At 35.4% G+C, this 16,658-nt stretch overlaps 1 pseudogene; it reads left to right on the top strand.

The window, feature by feature from the left end:
• Window positions 1–400: 400 nt before the first annotated feature.
• Window positions 401–16,658, top strand: part of LOC122099790 — a 55,443-nt pseudogene continuing 39,185 nt past the window's right edge.

Raw genomic sequence — 16,658 nt, forward strand, 5'->3', positions numbered from 1 at the left:
TGATCTGAACTCTGCACCGACCTACTTAGGTCTGAACCAGCTTAGATATCATTATGTCATGCAGAATAGGCATATACAATGTGGCTATGATGTCACAATGCATTAAGATGTCATAGGGTGTGATATGATTGTAAGTTTTGTGATATCACAATGATCTGATGCTATCATAAGGACAATGTGAGACAGTTGTTGTCACAAAAGATTTTGATGTTATAATGGCTGGTTGAATCTCAATTGTCTGTAATTCACAATGAATATATGGGTATACTAGAGACTATTGTGTCATAAAGGACATGTGTTTTTTAGAAGTGCTTAGTGGTCCTAATAGTTTTAATCAACATCTCTCATAGAAAAAAGTTTTATTGTTTCAATGCAAAGTCCAAGACTTTACACTCACGTGATGTACCATAATATTAAAGAGAGCTTGGTCAGATGTGAAAAATACACGCAGCTTGGTTATGGAGACAGACCTGAGCTCTCAAAATTGTCCTTAGCAGTAGCTACAGCAGCTGCTACCATTGCCACCTCATCAACAAATACAGCCCAGAACACAGTCACCAGAAGTGGTGTGTGTGCAGATTATAGTCACCACCAGCAAAAACTGACAAGGAGCAAACATCTTCATCCTGCTCACCACAGACATTTGCAGAACATAGATGGCCTGGAAACCCATGGAAAGATGTGAGTACCACACAAGGAAGACTTTCTTAATCCTTTCCACAGAGCAAGAGTGAGAAAGTAGATACTCCCCAACCACAGGAGGAGAAATCCACCATTGATACTGACAAGGACATGGCAGAACACCCGATACTAAGACCTTTGAAGAAACCAGTATGAGCCATTTAACAGATCAAAGGAAACTGACATGTCAAATTCAGATCCAGGCAAGGAGAAAGATATACTTTCCAGGCAGAGGAATCTCTGCCCGTAGATGACTGACTTTCATCACTGGATAAGAGGCTATCCCACCACAATGTAGCACAGTAAGTAGACCTAGATGCCTGAGAGTAAAAGAAAAAAAAATTGGAAAGTCTAAATAAAAATCCTGACAATGGCTCCAGGCTGGGCTCTATGAGTGTCTCAGGAGCTAGCCCTCAGGGAAAAACTATACATTCTGACAGGCCTCAACAATTACCCTGAGCCTAGCGCCATCAGAGCAACCCCAAGCTAGAAGAAACAGCCATCTCTCTCTTTTGTGATACTCAAAGGAAATCACCATTCCATTGCACTAACCTGGGAAGGTGTTATAAAATCTCTAGTAAGGAAGAGTTTGTTTTGCCTACTGAAACAAACTGATTTAAGAAATCAATGAAGCCTCAGGAAAATAAAAAACTGTAAGCAAACCAGAGCACCAATAAACTGGTTAAGGTCTCAGGGGAGATAGAATATCCTGCCCCCCCCCAAAAAAAATGGAAGAACACTTTTGTCCATCTATTTTTAGAATTTTTAAAAAATTGTTTTCTAATTTTTCATCATTTCTAGTTTTTTATTGTTTTTATTTTTTTATCTTGGTACTTTTGTGCTTCCTTTGCTATATTTAATAGCTGTTCAATTCATTTTCAGATATATATCCATATGCAATTATTTGACCTTATTCTTAATTGTGCACATACTAATTAATGTATTGATTACTTAATTCACAAACATTCATTAACTCCCTCAGTTGAACTATTCCTTTATACATTTTAAGTGTTTCATTTTAAAATGTTTCCTTTTTCCTTTTTCCTTTTCCTGTATCTCCCTTCTCCTTTACTTCTATCCATTACCTCTCTCAGCATTTAGGTATTGTGTTTTCTTTCTCCCTTTCCATCCCCATATGTCTCTAATTTTATTTTCTCCTCACAATTCTCCCTGAATTTAATAATTTCTGGTCCTCTGACTTCTTCTTTGATTTTCTTAGTCTTTGTATCCCTAGTTGTTTGTTGGGAACTAGATTGTATCTAATGAACTGGATTGTATATGTCCTTATTTTGACTGTGTTAAACAATTTGTGCAACTATAGAGCTTAGTTTGATGATTTCCTAAAGCAGTGTGCTAGCACAGTATTGGTTTGCCTTCATACAAAATTTGGCAGAACACGGTGGAGAAAGACAAGAAAAATGGTATGGCCAGGTATCTCTACTCCCACTAACAATGAGTGGGAGTCCTTATATTGGGGTTCATATCGCCTAACATCAACTTATCTGACCGTTTCAGCTTGTTTCAGAAGTATACTAGTTAATGCAAATAAGGAAAACCATGAGACTTATTTTTCTTTGAGCCTGGCTTGCTTCACTTAATATAATTTTTTCCAAGTTCTTCTATTTCCTAACAAATGGGGCAATGACATTCTTTCTGAGGAAGGCAGAGAATTCCATTGTGTCTATATTTCACATTTTCTTGATCCATTCATCTATTAAGGGGCATCTGAGGTGGTTCTATATCGTAGTTATCATAAATAATGCTGTAATAAAAATAGTTGTGCTAGTAACTTTAATATGGTCTTGGTCTTGTTTGTGATTCTTCAGGTAAATGCCCAAAAGTGGGATTGCTGGGTCAAGGGGAGGTCTATATGGAGGCTTTTGTGGAACATCCAGTACTACTTTCCAAATTGGTTGAACAAATTTACAAGTCAAGCTCTCAAATATTTTTTCTAATATATTTATGATTTTTTTGTTGATTTGCATGCTGCCCTCATTGAAAAACCCCTGTTTTCATTGTATTTGTTCAGGGGAAGGGAAAAACCAATTGTTTAAACAGGGATACAGGTGGACCCATTGCAACAATGAGATGTACAAGACCTAATGTTGAAAAACGAATTTTAAAACATTAGTGCAGAAGTGGTGGTGGGATAGGAAAATATGGGAAGATGAAACAAAGGAGGAGGCAATAATGAGTGATAAGAAATATAATCATTAATTGCTTATGTAATTTTAACCACTCTGTATAATATTTTCACAATAAAAATAATTTAATAAATAAATATAATAATCCAGAGAAGAATTCCCCAAATCCTCTACAAACACTACTGATACATATGTTGAATGAAAAGTTTGAAAGCCTGCAAAAGACTCTAGATGAACGTGATAGGAAAATGCAAGAGCATGATGAGGCCAAGGAAAGAATAATACAAGAGTTAATGAGCCTGAGAGGCTGATCAAAGAGTAATTGAGGAATTGCATGAGCAAGATAAGAAAAAAAATGATTAATAGATGCATTAATGGAATCCATAAACAGAAAGTTTGGGCAATCCCTAGAGGCTACAAAGGAAATGCTGGGTGAAGCCCAATGAAAGGAAAGTTTGTCCAATTAACTTATAACCAATCAAGAGATTTTAGAGTACATACTGAAAACAATATTAAGAAGATAAAGAAGTCCATACAAGACGTAAAACAAAGCTCCAACAAAGAATCTGAAGCCATCAAATCTGACCAATTAGAAGAAAAGGAAATAAGAATTCAATAAAAAAAGCCTAGAGAGTAGGTTAGTCTGTGAAGGGGATTCATTCTCTGGGACTGAAGACAGCCTTGACACTATAAAAAAAAGTACAAATCTAAGAAATATGATAGATCTATTCAATAGTTAGAAGAGACCACTAAAAGGCCTAATTTAAAGCTAATGGTTGTAGAGGAAGGCTAAGAGAAGTGAAACATCTAGGACATTTATTTAACAGGATCCTAGCAGAGAACTTCCCAAACATGCAAAATGATAGGTCCATTAAACACAAGAAGACTTTAGAACACCAGATAGAACAGACCAGAATTGAACATCCCTCTGTTACATTGTAATCCACACAGGATGAATTGAGACAAAGGAAAGGCTGATTAAAGCTTTCAGGGAGAAAAATTAATCACCTATAAAGGGAAACCAATCAGAATAATTTCAGAATTCTCAGCAGAGTCAATGAAAGTAAAAGTGGCTCAGGCTCTGGGTTTGATTCCCTAGCACCACATAAACAAAAAGAAAAATACTGGAAGGGGCCCTGTGGCTCAAGTGGTAGAGCACTAGCCTTGAGCTGAATTGCTGAGAGACAGTGCCAAGGCCCAGAATTCAGCCACCATAAACAGGTGGGAGTTGAAATCCAAATGTCAGGTACAAGGGACTTCAAGTTAAAATTAGCAAGAATAGATAAAGAATATCATTACATATTCATTAAGGGATCTCTCCTTCAGAAGTATATTACAATTTGAAATATCTGTTCACCAAAAAACAGAGGACCCAAATTAATCCAAGGAACACTACTTGCCCTAAAATCTCATATAAATTGAAAGACATTAATTATTGGGGACTTTAAATCACCACTATCCTAGCTGGATAAAACAACACAGCAAAACTCAAGAGAGAAACCTCAGATATAAAGAACTGCATAGCTCAACTAGACTTAACAGACATGTACAGAATATAACACCCATCAGCATCTGAATACTTATTCTTCTCAGCAGCTCATGGAACATTCTCCCAAATAGATCATATTTTAGGTTACAAAGAAAATTTGTCCAAATTCAGAGAGATTGAAATTATCCCCTGCATTCTCTCAAACCACAATGGAATAAAAGGAGAATTCAACACCAAAAGCCACCCAAGAAAATCCTGTAACACATGAAGGCTGAACAACACCTTCTTGAACCACCAGTCGGTCATGGAACACATTATAATGGACATTTAAATGCTCATGATATTTAACAAAAATGAACACACAAATTACCAGCTCCTCTGGGACACAGCAAAGGTAGTACTCAGATGCAAGTGTGTTGCTGAGTCCATATACCAACAAAGTGGAGAGATTTGAAAACCAATAATTTGACAATTCTGCCAAGGGCTATCTACAAATTTAAGGCCTATCAATATTTCCACATCATTCATCAATGAAATAGAAGAAGCAATCCCCAAATTCACATGGAACACTGAATAACAAAAGCAATCTTTTGCAGAAATAACAGTGCTGGGAGAATATCAATACAAAGTTTCAAATTCCAATCAAAGCAGCTTTTTTCCTGGCACAAGAATAGACCTGAGGTACAATGGTATTGAACTGAAGACCCAGAAATGAACCCCCAGACCAGTAGCTGCCTAAACATATATTAGGGAGCTAAAACGATGGAATGGATGAAAGACAGTCTCTTCTGTAAATGCTGCTTTCCAAATTTAGTAAACAAAAAAACTGAACCTAAATTCTCATATATCACCCTGTACCAGAATCAACTCCAAATGGATCAAAGACTTCACCATGAAAGCAGACACATGAAAACATTAGAGGAAGGAATAGGAGTTATTCTAGGGTTCCTTGACAATGGACAAATTTTTCTGAAGAAAGACCCAGAAACACAAACACTCAAAGAAAAGGTTGGACAAAAGGGATTTCGTGCAACAGCATACTTCTGCAGGGGAAAGTACATAGCTACCAAAATCAAAGGAAAGCCCAGAGATTGTGAACAAATCTTCATTACCCATCCAACAGACAAGGATCTCTTACCTAAAATATAATTAGAACTCACAAAATTGAACCCAACACCAACAAATTCTCAAAGAAACAGCCGCCCCACTAATAAATGGGTTAAAGACTTGCAGAGAAACTATAACAAGTAAGAAAAAAACCACTTGTTTCGCTACCTTGGTGTTGATTTCACTTAAAATCATCTTATCTGGTCAATATGTACATAGCATTTGACTTTTTCTGCTTGCTCAGACATATACCAGTTATAGCAAATAAATTGTTTCTTTCTTTTTTTTTCTTTTTTTTTTCTTTGTATGTTCCTCCCCTACAGTATAACCCCTGTTTTCACTGTATATAATGTCGGTGCCCTGCATCTTCACTAATTTGGGGAGAGAAAAATAGTTTATATAGGGATACAGTTGCCCATTGTAACAATGACATCTACAAGGCACTTTGTTGAAAAAGGAACTTTACAATAGGTGTGTGGTCGGGGGAGAATGTAGTTGTGGAGGCGGAAGGGATGGTAGGAGGAAAACAAAGGAAGAGGCAATGTTTGATAGGAAATATACTCATTACCTTGCTCAGGTAACTGTTACCCCTCTGTACAGTATTCTTTCTTTATTGTGAAAATAACGTACAAAAGGTTTACAATTACATGGGCAATGAAATGAGTGCATTTCTACTTAAGCATTGTTGCATCCTTCTTTGTTTCCCCTTCCTATCCCTTCCCATTTCCTCCCACAAAACTCATTCACCCTGCATACCCCTCTGACAAAGTTAAAAACTTCGTTTTTCGACATATCTTGTACATCTCGTTGTTGCAATGGGTCCACGTGTAGTCCAATTTAAACAATTTGTTTTTCCCTTCCCCTCCACAAATTATACTAACATCAAATACAGTGAAAACAGGGGTGATACCGTCTTCAAGAGTCCAACAAAACAACAAAAAATATCTATAAAATATGTTAGAAACAATAGCAAGAAAGAAAAAAAACATTTAGGTCCTTATCTTGGAGTTCATTTCGCCTAACATCAACTTGTCTTAACATATCTGCTTGTTTCAGACATACTACGTACTACAAATGTGGGAAACAATGGGACCTATTTTTCTTTTATTTTTTTGAATCTATTTTTCTTTGTGCCTGCCTTACTTCACTTAATATAATTTTTTTCCAAGTCTTTGCATTTCTAGCAAATGGAGCAATGTCATTTTTTCTGATGGAAGAATTGAATTCCATTGTATATATATATATACCACATTTTCTTGATCCATTCTTCTAATGAGGATCATCTACTTTAGAATACAGTATGGAGGTTCCTCAAAAGACTCCACATAGAACTCCTCTATGACCCAGCAATCCCACTTTTGGGCATTTAGCCAAATGATCACAATCAAGACAATAGTAAATCTACCATCACAACTATGTTTACTGCAGCATTATTTACCATAGCTAAGATATATACAGTATTCTTACAATAAAAAAAAAAAAAAAAAACAAAACATGGCCAACAGACACGTGAAGAAATGCTCAAATTCTCTAGCCACAAAAGACATGCAAATCAACACAACATTGAGATTCCACATCACCTATGATCAAGAAATCTAATCAAAGATCCTGGAATGGATGTGGTCAAATGTATACCTTATTTCATTTTTGGTGGGAGCATTAACTTGTTCAACTACCTTTGAAAGGAGTATGGAAGCTACTCAAAGGACAATGCATAGAGCTCAAACATCATCTAGAAATCCCATGTTTGGCCATTGGCACAAATGAACACAAACAAGGCCATAAAACAGCTATCAGCATAAGAATGTTTATCACAGCATTATTCATCCCCAAAACCTCAGTAGATGAACTGATCAAAAAAGTGTGCTAGATAGATAGAGAGAGGGAGAATATATTTTATTGAATATATATTTCAAATGTGTAAACATGCATATATATATATATGCATATATATATATATATACGTGTTTATATATATATATAAACACATATTTATATATGTATATATGTATATGTATGTATATAGATGCATATATATGTATATTGAATACATTATTCATATAGTAGATGTGTATATATATTCATATATTGTATATATTGTATATGTATTGTATATGCATATATAGTGTATATAATATACACTTCTATATATTTGTATATATAATATATACAATATTTGAATATATACATATATTTATATATAAAATATGTAGTACATCTTATATAATTATAAATGATAATATGACATAAAATATATCAAATATATTATATAAAATACATAATAAACATACTATCATTTCTATATATACATATTTATAGATATAAATATATGTAATATATAATATGTAATACGTAATATAATATATAGGTATATATAGATATATACATATAATACATAAGCATATATATTATATATAATATGTATTTGTATATATATTATATATAAATATGTCATATAATTATATACTTAGATGATATATATTTTATTTAATATATAATATGTAATATATTCTGTATATTTATATAAAATATATATACCTATGTATATATATCTGCCTATATTTATATACCTAAATTTTATAGGTATATATCTGTATATATTCCTTTATATTAACATATATACCTAAATATTATATGTATATGTCTGTATATATACCTATATATTATATATGACATATGTAATATATGTATATATACATATTATATGTATTCATATTATGTATATATCTATATATACGTGTTATATATTTTAAATATTTCATAATTGACATTACATATTAATGAATTATATATAATATATTTTATATATAACTATATTATTTTTATTATATAGGTACCTACATGTATATACCTATATATATGCATATAGATATATTTTATAGAATATTTATTATATAGGTTTACATATATTATATATATAATATATAGGTACATATGTATATATTTTATATTATCGTAATAATTCTTAATAGTGTACTCATTATTTTACTCATGTAACTCAAACATCTTTGGTTTATTGTTTTTTGGGGTCTAGAAAGAATGTCAATGCCACATTTGTTAGGAAATAAAAAGACTTAGAATAAATTATATAAAGTAATGTAAGCCAGGGCCAAAAAATATAGGTCCCATGGTTTCCCTTACGTGCAATAACTAGTATATTTCTAAGAGAAACAGAAACGGTCAAATAAGTTGATGATAGGTGAAATGAAGTGCAAGATAGGGACCCAAACGGTTTTTTTTCTTTTTTGCGATTGTTTCTAACACATTTATAAGATGATTTTTTTTTTTGCTTTGTATGTCCCTCCTCCATAACATCACCCCTGTTTTCATTGTATTTGCTGTTGGTATACTTTGTGGAGGAGAAAGAAAAAAAAATGTTTAAATAGGAATACAGGTGGAAACATTGCAATGAGATATGCAAGATGTTATGTCGAAAATGAACTTTACGACTTTGGACAGGCTTGGGGGTGCGGGTGGGGGATTGGGAAGGGGTAAGCGAGGCAGGCGAGCAGAGTCAGGGAGTGGGGATAAGAAATGGGAAGGGATGGGAAGTTGAAACAAAGGAGGAAGCAACAATGCTTGATAAGAAAGGTACTCATTACCTTGCCCATGTAATTGTAATTCCTGTGTACAGAATTTTCAAAGTAAAAATAAATAAATATCTGTGGACAATATCTTTACAATGAAGTATATAATGAAATAAGTTAGAACTTCATAACATTGCTTACAACCCATGACTTTGGAGACATCACAGCCCTTTTGTAAACATTTGTGCATTAATGACAATTGAGTTTTGGCATTCCATTGTGACATCACCAACCAATTGTGGCTTCACATATGTATTGTGATTTCAACATGCTTGTGACACCACCAACTAATTGTGACATTAAAACATTATTATATCATATTTTTACATCACGTTGCCATTATGTTATATCTGCCCATTGTGTTTTCACAAACCTACTATGTTCTCATAATATTTTAAAAATTCCTGGCCTTTGGGACTCCCAGCTCTTTCCTTGAACTCCTGTACTCCTGTACTAGGAGCAAATAAAATTGAAGAAGTACTTGTGTTATGTCAATCTCACTTTTTTAAAATGCAAACACAATTTGACCTAATCACCCCGCTCATATAACAAACCCATTATGATGTTACATTGCCATTTTGAAATCATGATCACATTGTGATGATTATAGGTTTGTGAAAACCCCATGGGACAGTAATATCACCCTGACAATGTGATGTCACAATATCATGTCATGATTACTTCTTAGCATATGAATATTTCTTAGCTCCTTGGAATAAACATAAGTCCTCCTTGTCATTGTGAACTAGTGACAATTGAGATCAGATATGCCAGGGTAATATCACAAACCCCTTGTTACATCATCAATATTTGGACATCACATTCCTGGTATGACACCATCAGCTCATTTTGACCTCACAATACTACAATTTCATGATAGCATTATGATATTACATATGCATTGTTACATCATACATCCAATATGGATGTGTATCATATGAAATCCTATTATTTCAAATGTGACATGTGTCTTGTTATCAGAAACCCATTGTGACTGCATAACCATTGTGGTATCAATAATCCATTGTGACATCACAAACTCCTGTTCTCATAATTTTGGTAAAATGTTACCTTTGTGATATCTTAGGCCATTTGTAAGCTCATTATCTGTTTTCGACTTCCTAACATTTCATGTGTGACATGTCATAGAAAACGACTGTGACACCATGACTTCTAACATCACACTGCCAGATGTCATGAACATTGTGTCACATAGCGCCATCACAAACCTCTTTGGACTTTATCGCATTTGTGTTGAGACCTGCATTTGGAGATATCCCAATCCCTTTTTGAACTTATGTATTTATTTAGAATAAATGACATTAGAGATCTAGCATGACATTTTGATTTCAGCATCCCATTGTGACCTCAGAAACCTGCTGTGACCTCATCACAATTATGGCATCAACAACTATTTATGACATCAAAACAATATGTCATGGTATGGTGACATCACATTTTATTGTGATATCATTGCCCCATTTTGTTTTCACAAACCTATTTTAACTCCATCACATGTTAGAAAACTGATGTACTTTGGGACTTCTAACTCCTTCCTTGGAAGCAGATAATCATTGTAAAATAGTAGCAATTGAAATCAGACCTGTGATTGAAATATTACAAGTGTGGTCACATCATTATCCTATTGTTGATGTCATAACCACTGTGACATCACAAAAACATTTTGACATCATATTGTAATTGTGACATGATTATCACATTGAGACATCCCAACCTTTAAGACCTCTCAGAACCATTGAAAAAAACACAAGGCCTCCTTTGTGACATCAAAGTCCCTTTATTTACTTATTTCCTCATTGTGGATTAAGGACAACACACCTTCCATTGCAACATCAGAAACCTATAGTGACCTCATCACCAGTATGGCATCACAAGCTTGTCCCCTCATCATAACTTTTGAAATGCTGCCAGTGTGATACTTAGGCCCTTTGTGAGCTCATATTCTGTTTTCAAGCACATAATATTTATGACATGTGATACTGTAAAAACTCTGTGACATCATGAAAATTGTGACATAACGTTGTCAGAGGTCATGACCAATTTGCCTCATGTTGACCATCATAAGCTTGTTAGGAATTCATCACATTCCTGCCAACACATGCCTTTGGAGACCTCACAAATCCTTTCTGATCTCATATAAACATTGGCAGTTGACAACTCATAGGGACATCACAAAATTCTTGTGACATCTTCAACATTATGACATCAACAAATAATTGTGACATTACATAATCATGACACATCATATTGCCATTGTGATATTTCTGTTCCATTGGGTTTTCACAAACATTATGACTTTACAACACTTTAGAAAATTCATAGGCTTTGGGACTTTAAGTTCCATATGTACTTGTATGTTATGACCCATAAAATCAAGACAATCCTTGCAGACACCTTTAAGATAACAAATTTATTTACAATAGAATAGGACCTGCAGCTACCTTGTACTGGACTAGATACCCAGAGACATGAGCAGCTGCGACCACCTCAGACCACCAATGGGAAGCTCTTTATTAATTGGTCTTCAAAACAAGAACCGCCCAAATTAAAATCTCCAAAGCTCCAAACTTCAAAGGGCAAGGCTTTTTTCTTTTCCCTTCCTCCCACCTTTTCTACACACCTTTCCTATCTTCCAGGTTCTTCTCCTTTCCCCTTCCACCACTTCCTTCTCTTCAGGCCCCTCTACCCTCCACACGATTGACCTGTTCTACCCTAGTGGCCAATTGTCATGCTTCCCTTCCTACTCTCTCTCAACTCTCTTTCCTCCCAGGGCTTTCCCATCCTGCTGTCTCAACAATATCTTCGGATATTTGTGTATTTACAGGTGCTAATAGGTCATAATAGATTTAGGATATCACAATGGGATCATGATGTCATAACAACAACCTGATGTCACAATGCGTTTGTGATGTCACAAATAACTTTGAAATATCACAATTCCATGTCCAAATTCAATTGCTATGAGGATACAAGTTCAAAGAAGGACTGTAAAGTTCTAATGGCGAATTTTCTAAAAGATTATAAGGTCATAATTCATGAAATCACAAAGGGACAGTGATATGATGATGGAAAGTTGTCAAAATACCATTTCATAATAACGTTTTTATGTCACAATGAGTTGGCAATGCCCTAATGGTGATGAAGTTACAATAGGTTTATGAAGTAACAATGTGTTGATGTCACAATGGCATTCTGGATCTCAATTTTCATTAATTCACAATTAGTATATGGGCTCAAAAATGGACTCTGATGGCTCTAAAGACATGTTTTGTTACAAATGTGATGAAGTCCTAACAAGTGTGTGATGCACTAGGTTGCACAGTGATGATGTCTGACAGTGTGGAGTCACAGTGGGCATGTTACAGTGGATTTCTGAAATCACATATATCAGAAATATTATGAGGCTGAAAATAGATTATGAGCTCACAAAGGCCTAAGATATCATAATGGAACCATTTCAACAAAAATATTGGGACAGGACAGGTTTATGACATCACAGTGTGTTAGTGATATCACAATGGCTTGTAATATCACAAAGAGATTTTGATGTCACAATGGTTATGAGGTTACAGTTGGTTTCTAATATCAACCAATCTGCATTACATTTAAAACAGAATGAAATTATTGAATAGGTATTCATAATTAGTCTATGGTCTTACAATGACAACTAGATGTCATAATGGTATGATCTCATTAGAGTTTGACGATATTACAATGAGTTGATGATGTCATAATGACAATGCAATTTGGCACTGATAATGATGTCACAAAAGATTTATGATATTACAATGGCATGTCCTTAGATCACGATGAATATATGGGTAAACAAAGTTACTAAGATATCACAAAGAAGGTGTGTTTGTTCAAAGTTGCTCAGAGGTCATATAAAGTTTGGAGTGTCACAATTTAGTTGTGGTGTCCCAAAGGCAATGTGATTTCAAAATGGGTTTATGAGGTCAGTTTTGGTGAGGTGTTAATGGGTTAGTCACAACTAGTGCTATTACAAACTTTTTATGACGTTTGTAATATCACAATGACACGTCCAAATTCAATACATTCTAGTTCAAAACGAGGACACCATGATAACCAAGGGAGTATCTAAATCTGCAGAAACTGAAAATCATCATGGCACTTTGCTCTAGCTGTCTGGAGGGGGCAGGACATGTTGCTACAGGTAGATGGGCATTCTGCTGGAGGGGGTGGGATATCAAGCTCCACATGTTTCACAATCAAGTAGTGAGTGGGCAGTGGGCAGTTTGGGAAGTGACCATTGAAATACCTTAGAAAGGAGACTGGTTGTTGTTGGGTAGGGGTACAGGCTATGTGTTCTGAGCAACTGAATAGGAATAAATGCGGGGAAATACCTGGAAGGAAGGACATGGGGAGACACCAGGAGGGGAAAGACCTGGGAGGAGAGGAATTGAAGGAAAGCCGTAGGGCAAAAATGGCAACTGGCCACTGGGCCAGAAGGGCAATCCTGTGAAATATGGAAAGTCCTAAAGAGAAGAAGGAAGTGGTAGATATGAAAAAGGGAAAGACCTTAGAATGAAGAACAAGTCAGGAGAGGGAGGGAGGAAGAGAAAAGTAAAAAGCCTTGCCTTTTGAAGTATGGAGATTTGGAGATCCTAATTGTGGGGGGCGGTGATTTGCAGACCAATAAACAAAGGGTGGGGCTGCACATTGGAAGTTAGAGATTTGTTGGTCAAGGCTGCTTTTGTCTCTGGATATCCAGCACACAATCAGGCATTCTCAGGCCCTTTTTGTGTAAATAAATTTGTTTATTCTCTTAAATGTGCCTTTATGCACTGTTTTGTGCTTTAGAGGTTATAATTTTTGGAGGCTCAAGTGAGATGGCTGTGGGGTTGGACTCAAGGAAACCCTCTTAGTTAAGTTTCTCAGGCCTCAGAACTGAAAGTGTCCCTTGAGTGTTTGTTTACCAAGGACCAACAAAGTTGAGACTTATATAGAAATCCTCTAGTGTTGAGTCTTGGTAAGGATGATAGCCTGTTTTGCGGACCTTTTCTGGAGGTCATTTGTGGCTTCCTTGAGATGCCATCTGGAACCTCGTCGAGAGGTCATTTGGGCTTCCTTGGGAAGTGATCGGGGTCCTCCTAGAGAATTTATCTGTCATGTTATCTCTGACCTGCTCTGGAGGTCATCTGGTTCTTCCTTGAGAAGCCATCACTGTGATATCTTAGGATATCATAATCAGATTATCTGTTTTACGCCTTATAATGTTTCAGTTATAACATTGCTTGTGATATTGATATTGGAAATATCATTGTGATATTACAAACTCATGGAGACATCACTAACCCAATGGGAGCCTACCGTCATTCACAAACCCACTGTGAAATCACACTGACATTTTGACATCATGATCACATTGTGACACACCAAACTTATTTTGACCTCCTAGCACTTTTGAAAAAACACATAGTCTTTGTGACTTTATGGTCTCTGTATCCATATCTTCATTTTGACTGGACTTAAGATCACATTTTTAGAGAAGTTTCTCTTTAAATCATTAGCCCACTTATTTATAGGGCAGTTTTTTCTTTGAGGATTTGTTGTTGGGGTATTTAATTTTTTGAGTTCCAAGTATATTTTAGATATGAGACCTTTATCAATTGTATGGCTAGTTAAGATCTTGTCCCAATCCTAGGGCTTTCTATTGATCTTGCTAGCTATGTCCCTTGCCATGCAGAAGCTCTGCAACTTCATGCAATCCCATTTGTCCAACCTTTCTTTGATTTGTTGTGTTTCCAGGTCTGTATTAAGAAAATTTAGGCCGGCGCCAAGGAGACCTAGGGTTTCTCCTATTCCATCCTGTAATGTTTTCAGAGTGTCTGCTTTGACTCCGAGGTCTTTGATTCTGGTGCATAGTGGTATAGAAGGATCTAGCTTTAGTTTTCTACAAGTAGTTAACCAATTTTGCCAGAACCTTTTTTTGAAGAGGGTGTCTTTCTTCAATTCTATTTTTTTAGTTCCCTTATCGAATATTAGATGGCTATAGGTCCGTAGGTTCATTTCTGGGTTTTCAATTCTATTCCATTGGTCCTGAAGTCTGGCCAATAGACACATGAAGAAAGGCTCAACCTCCCTAGCCATTAAAGAAATGCAAATCATAACAGCATTGAGATACCACCACACCCCAGTTAGGATGGCAAAAATCAAGAACTCTAATAACAACAGATGCTGGAGGGGATGTGGACAGAAGGGAACCTTACTTCATTGTTGGTGGGAGTGTAAACTTGTTCAAACACTTTGGAAAGATGTCTGGAGGTTCCTCAAAAGCTTTCACATAGAGCTCCACTAAGACCCAGCAGTCCCACTTTTGGGCATTTACTCAAATGTTTACAAACAAGACCACACTAAATTTACCAGCACAACTATGTTTATTGCAGCATTATTTACCATAATTAAGATCTGGAACCAACCTAGTAGATGAATGGATCAAGAAAATGTGGTATATATAAACAATGGATTTCTATGCCTCCATCCGAAAGAATGACATTTCCCCATTTGTTAGGAAATGGAAAGACTTGGAAAAAATTATTTTAAGTGAAGTAAGCCAAGCCCAAAGAAACATAAGTACCATGATTTCCCTTATTTGCAATATCTAGTACATGTATGAGTCAAGCAGGAAAGGTCAGATAATGTGATGTTAGGAAAATTAACCCTAAGATATGTATTTTAAATGTTATTTTTCTTTCATTCATTTGTTTCTAACGCAATTATAAGATTATTTCTTTTTTGCTTTGTATGTCCCTTCCCCACAGTATAACCCTTGCTTTCACTGTATTTGATGTCGATATAATTTGTGGAGGGGAAGGGGCAAAACAAGTCGTTTAAATAAGGATACAGGTGGACCTGTTGCAACAATGAGGAGTACAAGTTGTCATGTCAAAAACAAACTTTATAACTTGGTGGGGGGAAGGAGTGGGTGGGGGGAGAGGAAGGATGGGAAGGGTTGGGAAGAGTAAACAAAGGAGAAGGCTACAATGCTTGATAAGATATGTACTCACTATCTGGCCCATGTAATTGAAAACCCTGTGTACAGTATTTTCACAATAAAAAAGATCATATTTTTAAAGTTATCATCACAAACCCTTTGTGAAATCATCTCCAGAGTGACGTCAAATTGTTAATATGCTATCAACAGGTCATTGTGACATCACTTAACTACTGTGACAGCATTATCACATCATATTTTTGTTGGGCTGTGATAGACACATTGTGAGTTCATATTCTGTGATTTCATTTCATTTCACATTTCCATGTGGATTGATAGCAGAAACGCATTGTGTCCCCATAATCATTGTCACATCACAATTTCTTTTTGATATCCCCATTGCATCAGCACTGTAACATTTCAACACATTGTGAAATCACATTGCCATTGTGCTTTCTCAATCACATTGTGACATTGCAAACCCTACTATGAACTGTTAGGTTCTTTGAAAAAACACATTGCCTTTTTGATATCACAATCCCTATCTTTATCATTATCCTCTTTGTGATCTAATAATAATTGAGATGTCATGGTAACATCACAACCCATTTGTGTTATCATCACCAGTATAAAATCACATTTTTGTTATGACAAAATCAGCTTATTGGGACATC

Source organism: Dipodomys spectabilis, unplaced genomic scaffold, assembly GCF_019054845.1.
Source record: "Dipodomys spectabilis isolate Male_0828 unplaced genomic scaffold, ASM1905484v1 ptg000533l, whole genome shotgun sequence".
Lineage (NCBI taxonomy): Eukaryota > Metazoa > Chordata > Mammalia > Rodentia > Heteromyidae > Dipodomys > Dipodomys spectabilis.